This window comes from Gopherus flavomarginatus, chromosome 3, assembly GCF_025201925.1.
Source record: "Gopherus flavomarginatus isolate rGopFla2 chromosome 3, rGopFla2.mat.asm, whole genome shotgun sequence".
NCBI lineage: Eukaryota > Metazoa > Chordata > Testudines > Testudinidae > Gopherus > Gopherus flavomarginatus.
Window position 1 is genome coordinate 124,846,858 of NC_066619.1, and position 9,508 is coordinate 124,856,365.

Genomic DNA, 9,508 nt, shown 5'->3' on the forward strand with positions numbered 1-9,508 from the left:
GAGTTGATGTATTTCTAGTGGGGTCCCATGGGGATCAGTTCTTGGCCCAATATTATTTTAACATTTTTATCAATGACCTGGAAGAAAAAAAATAAAATCATCACTGATAAAATTTGCACATGGCAAAAAAAATCGGGGAAGTGGTAACTTATAAAGAGGACAGGTCACTTGGTACAAGCAAACAATGTGCATTTTAACATGGCTAAATGTATATGCCTAGGAAGAAAGAATGTAGGTCATGCTTACAGGATTGGAGTGGGAGCAGAATCTACCCTGGGAAGCAGTGACTCTGAAAAAGATTTGGGGGATAAGCAGCTGAACATGAGCTCCCAGCATGATGTTATGGCAAAAATAGCTAATGTGATCCTGGGATGCATAAACAGGGGAATCTCGACTAGGAGTAGAGAGGTTATTTTTTCTCTATTTGGCACTGATGCAACCACTGCTGGAACGCTGTGTCCAGTTCTGGTGTCCACAATTCAAGAAGGATGTTGATCAATTGAGAAGGGTTCTGAGAAGAGCCAGAGAATGATTAGAAAACCTGCCTTATAGTGATATACTCAAAGAGGTCAATTTATTTATCTCAACAAAGAGAAGGCCAAGGGATGATTTGATCCAGTTTGGAAGTACCTACATAGGGAACAAATATTTGAGAATAGGCTCTTCAATATAGTAGTCAAGGTGTAACACCATCCAATGGTTGGAAGTTGAAGCTAGATGAATTCAGATTGGAAATAAGGCATACATTTTTAATAGTGATGGTAATTAAGCATTGGAACACTTAACCAAAGGGTCATGGTGGATTCTCCATCACAGACCATTTTTAAATCAAGATGGGATGTGTTTCTAAAAGCTCTGCACTGGGAATTACTGTGGGGCAGGTCTCTGGCCTGTGCTACACAGGAGATCAGACTAGATGATCACAACGGTCCCTTCTGCCTTGGAACCTATGAATCTATAAAATCAGGGCTCCACTAATGCCTGTTGTTTCTGTTAAGATGACTGAAGGGGAAAAGGCATTTCCTACAAGGTAACTCATTGGTCAGGGTGGAGAGTTCTGATTTCTTTCTGGTGCTGTCTGTCTAGGCCTGCCCTCTGATGACATCAGCACAGGTATATAAAAGCTGAGCAGGACTTGTGTTCTGTACCATTGCAGGCTCTGAGAACTGACTGGAGAACCTTTCTGAGGTAGGCTGTGGTTTTTATTGAAATAGCTTTGTTTACCTCTCTGTTGGGCAGAGGGGTCATTTGGCTTGTTCTGAAGTGTTTGGTGATTTATTTATTTATTTTGAGCTATGAAATATGTGGTTTTGATTTAACCTATTACAGTGTATGGCATCTGCACTACTAAGAAACCAACTTTAGTCTTTTTAGTACAGGCCTTAGAGAAGAAGGCTCTTGAGTTTGTTTTATGATCTGTGAAACTTGGATTAGTGAAGAGGAAGGAAGTGGGAGTCATGAGACTTTTCAATCCAGAGTGTCAGGCTAGTCCTAATACTGCCTAGTCACCCTTCCTGGGTGAAACTCAAGAGTGTGTGTGTGTGGAGTGGGGGTTGATTTTGTTTTTGTGTATTCAAGGTTTATGGCTTTGTGAGATTTTGATTGATCACCTGCAGATAAGAACTACCTGCCTTGAGACACTGAGTCATTAACCAGTGTTAATCAATGAGCTTAGTAAGGCAGGGCTAATGAGAAACAGGTGGAATATGATCATAGAAAAAACAAATTTGCTGCTTCAGGTGAAATTTTGATGGGGCTTTAAATCTTTACCTCAAGTGGTCATACTCTCTAATTTCTGGTCACTAACTCTGGTGCCTCTAGCTAGGAGAGTTCTCACACTGAGGATGGGAGTCCTTAACCTCTTAGAAATGGTCCTGTGGTGATGGTCACAGTGTTGCTGTCTACAGGTGGATGTTTACCTTCCATTAGGCTTGTTTTCAAGCTTAGTAGCTGGTATCTCAATGTACTTGGGATAACTCCTCCCTTCAGGCTTGTCTTCCAACTCCAAACCTGTCTTTCCTTGTGAACCCCACATGAGGTGAAATGCTATAAACAAGGCAAACTGCTTTTGGTCCCCATTTTGACCATATTTCTGTATGCAGTGTAAGAATGAAATCCTATCTCTTGCTCTCCTAGCTGCCTGATGGCTGGTAGGTGAGCTTGGTTGGCTGTATAATCTTGTTTCAACCTTTTTAATGATGCTGGAGTTTATTAGCACCTGCTGGGAGAACCAGGGGAAGGAACTGTGGGCTTCTTGCTGGTTGTGTGCTGCAGAAATTCAATCCAGCAACTGCTAGTGAGTGACAGTGCTGTTGTCACTATAACCTACACAGCCTTCATAGACTTGCCTGTGCCACCAACCCGCTATAGCAGGAGAGTGGCATGACTGAGCTGCTGCATTGGTTGACTGGCTTTAGTCTTTTGGTGTAAACTAGAGTGTCTGAAAAGATAACTGGTAAGATCTCTTCAATAGCTCTTCCAGGATGACTGTCTCCTAGAGTGCCCAAGGCACTTCTAAGTGATGATCAGAAGCACTGTCTGCATTTAAGCTGTTAATTTGGGCACTACTTGCCTCTCTTATCGGTAGGCTAACCTCTGACATTCTCTCCCCTGCAGCATTCGGCTTCACCATGTCTTCTAATGAGAATGATGTTAAGGATGCTCCCTCAAAGAGTGGAGAGCAGGAGCAACAGGTGAGTGTGTGCTGGAAATCTGGCCAGGGAGAGCATGGTTCTAGCTGCTCTGACTTCTAGCCAGTTGTAATCCTATAGTGACTGCTGTAGTGGTTCTAGCACCAGCATATGACTGGTTCGCCACCACTTATGTAGCAAACAAGAAGCATTATCAGCCCTCCTGAGAAGTCCAGGTTCCAACTTGGCTGGTAAATCCAGATAGCGGATGTGACCCACAGTAGTGGCTAACCATCGGTGTGTCTGGGATGGGAACACAGTGCTGCCCTTCAACATGACTGAGCCCGGTTGCACTGAGGCCTGCCCCATCCTAGGAAGTCGCTACACCATTAAAGGGCTCTCCAAGCAGTGGCTGAGAGACTTAATGCTCTGGCGGTGCTGTGTCTGGTCTCCATTTCCCAGGAGGCTACAGCCCTTCACATCTGAAGGGGGTGATGGAGAGGAAATGGAGCTGACCTACCCATAGTCCTCCACACTAACCAGCAAGCAATGGTGGTCATGACTCTCCCTTTCATTCTCCTGTTAGAACTTGGTGAACAGAGTGGCCAGCCTGCCCTTGGTCAGTGCTGCTTATGACATGGTTTCCACCACTTACACATCCATCAAAGAGACCCACCCTGTCATCAGATCCATCTGTGATGTGGCAGAGACTGGAGTGAGGACCATCACCTCTGCTACAGTCAGTGGGGCCCCGCCCATCCTGGACCAGCAGGAGCCTCTGGGTGAGTGAAGGAGGGAATGATGCTCCTATATTCAGGAGATGGGGAGTGAATTGCCAGGTGAGTCCCAAGACTGAACTATCCTGTCCAGAATGAGAAATGGGGCCGCCTTCTCTTGTGTAGGTGCATAACACTCCTTCATCCTGGGAGAAGGGCTCCCTGCTTCACTGGGTATCCCTACTAAATCCATCTTGGGTATTCTGCAGCACCCATCAACCTAGCACAAATACCAAACACCCCTCTGAACCATGGTCAGTGAGGAAAGTCGGCACTACTCAGTTACATGGGGTCTGCTGTTTTATATGCCAAATACAAAGAACTGTGAATGAAGCTTCCTGATTGCTGGCGGTAGCACAGTCTGACACCACCAGGCCAAAGCAGTTACATGTCTTGGGCTTGTAACCAGCTTTGTACACAACCTTGTGATACTGCTATTGGCTCCTCCTTAAGGCACAGCCCAGAGGCAGCAGTGGAACTGTCTCCTATACCCCTTATGCTCAGCATGTTCTCACTGAGGTGTAACTCTGTCCATGCTACTGGCTTTAGTTTAAAATCCTGCTGTCCCGGCTCAGTGTCTGTGCCCTGAAGAGCTCCCATCATCAACCTACCATGCAGCCTTCCCACTCAGTGCTGGTCACAATCTATAAGAAACAAACCACACATCTGCAGCTCCTTTAATTAATGGTGCAGAAACAACTCTACCAGGCCCCATAAGTGCAGGGGGTGCTGTCACATCCCCTGGCTTAAAGTGGTTTCCATCATATGCAGGGTTTACAGTTCAATGGCTCTCAGCACCTGCACTATAAACACTGTTCCAGCACCCCTGCTATAACCTCTGGTAGCAGCCACCAGAGAAGTGTCCAGAAAAGCTTAGTGTCAAGCACTGCTTGGCTGGAGCCTCCTACACAACTCCCTACGCCTGCCTCAGTCAGCTTACCCCATTCTCACAATCCCAACTCTATCTCCAGGTAGTGTACCAGATGCCTTTTGTCTTATTCCACTCCAGCCCGCTGGTGAGCCACACAATGTAACTCCCACAAAGCTTCCTGTGCTGTAAGGCTGAGCATTGCCAGCCAAAAAGGCTTTCTCCAACAATCCACCCCTGGCCAGCAGCATAACCCCACTGGGGTGCAAACAGCCCCATGTCCTGGAGCAGTGCTAGCTGCCAAGCTAGCACTGCTCAGCGAGGTGCTGGAATGAACTGTCTGGAGAGGTTCTTTTCCCAAAGGGTCTTTCTCCCACCTGAGGGCCTTTCCCAGTAGAGGTAAATCACTCTTCACATGGGCAGCGTGGCCTAGTGATTTGCTCACAAATAGGAGCAAGGACTACTTCCTGAGGTCTTGTCTGGCTCCAACACAAACTTACTCTAACCTGACTAGTTCACCTCTGCCCTCTTAAAGAGGAAAAGGAGGTGCATAGAGGGTATAATGAACTTGGGAACTCCCCTGGATGTACACATCCTACTGAAATGGAAAGGTTTTTGGTAACTAATCCTAGAACTGTTAATCTTGACAGCCAGTGACTATACCTGCAAGAGCCTAGACAAACTGGAAGAGAAGCTGCCTGTCCTCCAACAGCCAGGTGACCAGGTAACTTGAGCCTTTGTTTCAGGGCTCCCTGTGGAGGGGAAGGGCTAGGATGTGCAGGGGTTTGAGACCTGGTACTGCCCTAGCTGAGGAAGGCTCTGACAGAGCACAGCTGCTGGATTGCAGAAGCAAGCTGTTCCCAGGGGGCATTCCATGCAGACTCCACTAGGAGCATTGCATCAGCCAACAGAAGGCTCTGTCGGGCAGAGGCAGAAATGAGCTGAGAAGTGGAGTTTCAGGCTGGCCATTGTTTGAGTTATTGGTGGGGGTGGGGGTGGGGGATTTTTTCCTCACCAATTTGGTGCCCAAGTGTAAGTGTCTATAGCTTTTTGAGCAGACATAAACTGACCTTTCTCCTGCCTTCAGGTGGCCTCTGATGCCAAAGAGCTAGTATCATCAACACTGACAGGTGCCAAGGATGTTGTCTGCAGCATGGACACTGGAGTGAAGGATCCAGTGACCAGCATGGTGGGTGTGACCAAGGGAGCTGTCCAGGAGAGCATGGAGGTGACCAAATCAGCAGTGACCAGCAGCATGAGCACAGTGTTGGGCTCCAGCATGGGACAGATGATCATGAGCAGTGTTGACTTGTTACCTGACACATCTGAGTCGCTGGCGGATCACTACCTCCCAATGACAGATGAGGAACTTGGTTAGAATGCTCCTACGTTCTTCATAAACCGAAAGAAATGTGACCTCTGGCTCTGATACCCTTAGGACCACACCAAAAACCTGTGTAGGGATAACTAGGATAACAAGAAGCTTCATCTCCCCATCCCACAGATCAATGGTGGGGCTCATACTGTACCCATTGCTGTGATACAGGAGTTCAATGTATTAAATAACATAACTTATGCTTGTCACATGGGGTTACTTTTGTGGTCCCTCTGATGTAGATTTGTAATACTAACGCTAAGCATGGCTGTCTCTGTTAAAAGTAAGGCTGTAGGTGCATCATCTGCTCAAAACCCAAGTGGTGGCTTTCAGATTCTGCCTAGGGCCAGCCTTGAGTTTGTGCAGGAGCAACTTTAAACTTGCTGTAGGTGGTTCCATAAAGCCAGGGAGCAGAGTGGTCAACTGTGACCCCCATTCTGGAGTCTTAGGTATCCCAGATCAGCTCATGTGGTGCTTGTGAGATCTCCTGCTTGTTGGCACTGTAGTGAGTGGAGTGGACAAGACTTCTGCTTGTGGTAGGCTGGTGCTAAAGTTATGCATGGGTTGCATTTTGTAGCTTGGTGAGGCTTGCCTCTTGCTCATAGACAGTACAGCTGTTCAGTTGAGAGGCAATGCAGGCCAGGTCACTGTGTTCACAGGAGACAGTGCTACACAAGAACTCAGCGTAAACCCGAATTGGGAACTCTTCTAGACTGTGGACTGACTTCATCAATTGTAGAAGTTCTAGTTAACTGAAGGTAACTTCCCCTATGGCAGATGTTTGAACTCCAATAAAGTCTGAAGGCAGAGCTAATATTGTGCTGGCTCCCTTTCTCCAGCTCTCTGCTCTAGTACAGTCCAAACTAAAATAACACGAGTGACTTGTTGGCATCAGGGCTGAAAGCATCCTGTGCATGTCAGCACACTGCTGACTAGATCCTGGTTCTCTTGTTCCTTTCCAGCTAAACTTGCAGTATCCCTGGAGGAGTCCGGAGAGGCTCTTGCAGAGCAGCAGAGTTACTACGTGCGTCTGGGTTCCCTTTCGAGCACGCTGCGCCAGCAGGCCTACCAGCACGCCCTGAGCAAGATGAGACAAGCCAGACAGCGCACCCTGGAGGCCCTCTCCCAGCTCCAGCAAACCATTGACCTGGTAGGTCTGTTTTGGGTAATGTTCCTAGGAGGGAGGGGTTTAAAGCCCTCTGTCTTGCTAACTACATAGCTTGCTGTGTGTCTGAGAAGGCTTTTCCTTCACTCCCTCCTCTGGTTCTTGTCACGCAGACAGAAAGCCAAAGTGCAGGCAATGCGATGTTTGGGATTAGTTCCAAGCAAACATATTTATAGCTCTACACGCTGGCAGTGTCTGTTCTCCAGTGTCCTGTTCTCAGCTCTGATACCAGAGCCTTACCCCATGTTCCCTTCCCAGCTTTGATGCTGCAGAACCCTTTTTTGTCCCCATTCCCTCCACTACAGGTCTATTTGGGCCTGCTTAGAAGGACACCCCTAGTCCCACCTCTTGCACATCATGGTCGTGCTCTGTTTTGGAGGATCATAAGTCTAGAGTCTTCGTCCCACCTCCCTTGTATCCCATGGGTAAGGAGTGAGGCTGTGCTCTGGCCAAGTCCAGGCTTTTCTTTGGCTTTCAGGGTTTTTTATATGCCTCCACCTCATTTTTCTCCCTTCCCCTTTGTCCCACCTAACTGCTTGACCTTGGCTTAAACTAGGAACCAGGCAGCCTTTCAGTGTATGCTCCTATTACACTCCCACCATACCCAGTAACACTTGAACTGTTTTTGTTCCCATTATACTAACATCTGGCCAGGCAAAAGCAACACGGTGTCTTTGTCCTTTGTTCACACATTAGTATAGAACAAGAGTATCAAAGCCAAACCCAAAATTCTATCCCAGAATAACAGGCCTATATACCAATGGTGCCTGCCTGGCACGAGCAGCCCCACTGTAATGGTAGGTGGTGAATTGAGTCCTGTGCACAAGCAGTTCCTCCCTCCCCCCCCCCCCCCCCCCCCCCCCCCACTGCTACTAACTATGTAAGTATGACGTGTTGCTGTGGAATTGTACGTTCCCTCTCCTAGATGGAACGTGCCAAGCAGGCTGTGGATCAGAAGGCTCATGATGGGCAGGAGAAGCTGCAGCAGATGTGGCTGGAGTGGCACAAGGGCCAGCCAGGATTCAATGAGGACAATGGTTCACTGCAGCCAGAGGTATCCTTGTTCTCTTGCAGTGTTGCACTGCACCTTGTGTCCACAGCATGTCATGACAGGAGTGAGCTTCACACACACCTAATCTCTCTCTCTCTCTCTCTCTCTTTCTCTCTCGCTAGGAGATGGTGTCCCAGGCTCTAGCTACTTCCCATAACCTCATCCTGCAGGTGCAGGCCACCTGCCATAGCCTCCTGTCCAAGGTCTCCCTGCTGCTCTCCAAGAGAAGGTCCAGCAAGCCTATGAGAACATGGGAGAGCTCCAGATTTCCTTCTCCAAGGAGCTGTCTGAGGGTATCCTGACCCAGGAGCAGGTGACCAAAGCCCAGGAGTCCCTGGATGAGCTGCTGGAGTATGTGGTGCAGAACGCTCCCCTCACTTGGATTGTGGGACCCTTTGCTCCTGCTGGAGACTCTACTGAGAAAGCAGAAGTACCGGCAGAGGCTGAGAAGGCAGAGGCCTGAAGTGGTGGAAGCTATATAGTGTGAAATGTATTGCATTAGATCTACTGCTCAACTGGTGCTTAATGTTCACAGCCAGAATAGCCCAGCCATAGTTGGCTTTGGATTCTGAGTCTTTGTTACTTTGCACACTGATACTGTATGTCCAGTTGTATGCACATAATGACTCCCAGCAATGTATGTAAGGCTGTCTCTCTCTTGTGTTCAAGTCCCTACTTGCTAGAGCACCTCTGATGCTCTGAGTGGGAATACCACTCTTTGATGCAGGCCCTAAGCTTTATGGCCTTTAATGTCTCCTCCAAGAGAATGGGAACAGACCTCCAATCCCTCTATTTGGGAGACTCTTGTCTCTGATCTTTCAAAGTCCTGGCAGGGCTTCCTCTGGTCTGTCTGAGAGCCTGTCCCTTAGAGGTATAAAAGGAGTGAGGGTGGGGCCTGGTCTTCTTCCTGCCCCTGTTGTGAAAACAGCTGACAGGACAGGATATTGCAGACCTTCACATGGGTTTTCCCCAAACTCCCCTTCCCTTTGGAGTACAGCCCTAAGCATGGAAGTGCATGACAGTGCATAGTAACTGCCTGTTTTGCATGTAGCATCTCCTGCTCCACAGCACCTGCCCTTATTGTGTTGGTTGCTTGCTTTGTCCTCTTTACTAGCATTGCACTGTTGGGGTACAGAGGCTGGTCTCCTACTGCTCCCCTAGAAAGACCCCACCCTTCCCTGTGACTGACTTATGAGTAGAATGAAATGTAAAACTATCAGCTCTACCAAAATAAAGATTCGAACTGCATTCGGATAAGGGTCCTGGACTCATGGTTTGGTTATGAATAAAACTGAGTGAGCAGCAGGCAGGTCTCTCCTGCTGGAGAAGTATTGATTGACAGAAGCAGGAAGTGGAACATCAAGTGTCAAGTTCTGGAGTAAGGGGGTTATGACTTCTCCCCTAGCTGGGTGCTCAGCAGGGCATGCTCCTAGCAGAGATGGAGGCGGAAACACCAGGCTCTTTCAAACCCAACTCTCTTCTCATCTGCTTGCAGACTTCATTTCTGCTGCAGCACTGATAGGAGAACTCCTACTCCCCAAGCAATCTGAGAGAAGCAGATGGTCACGATAGCCTTCTTTCCCTGTCTGGAGGGAAGAGATTCTTGCCACCCATCTCCCCCCAACTTCCACGGCTAGTGCCCT

At 48.1% G+C, this 9,508-nt stretch overlaps 1 pseudogene; it reads left to right on the forward strand.

Annotated features, from left to right (window-relative positions):
• The first annotated feature begins 2,630 nt into the window (after window positions 1-2,630).
• LOC127046300 (perilipin-3-like) lies at window positions 2,631-8,347 on the forward strand (annotated as a pseudogene).
• Window positions 8,348-9,508: the final 1,161 nt, after the last annotated feature.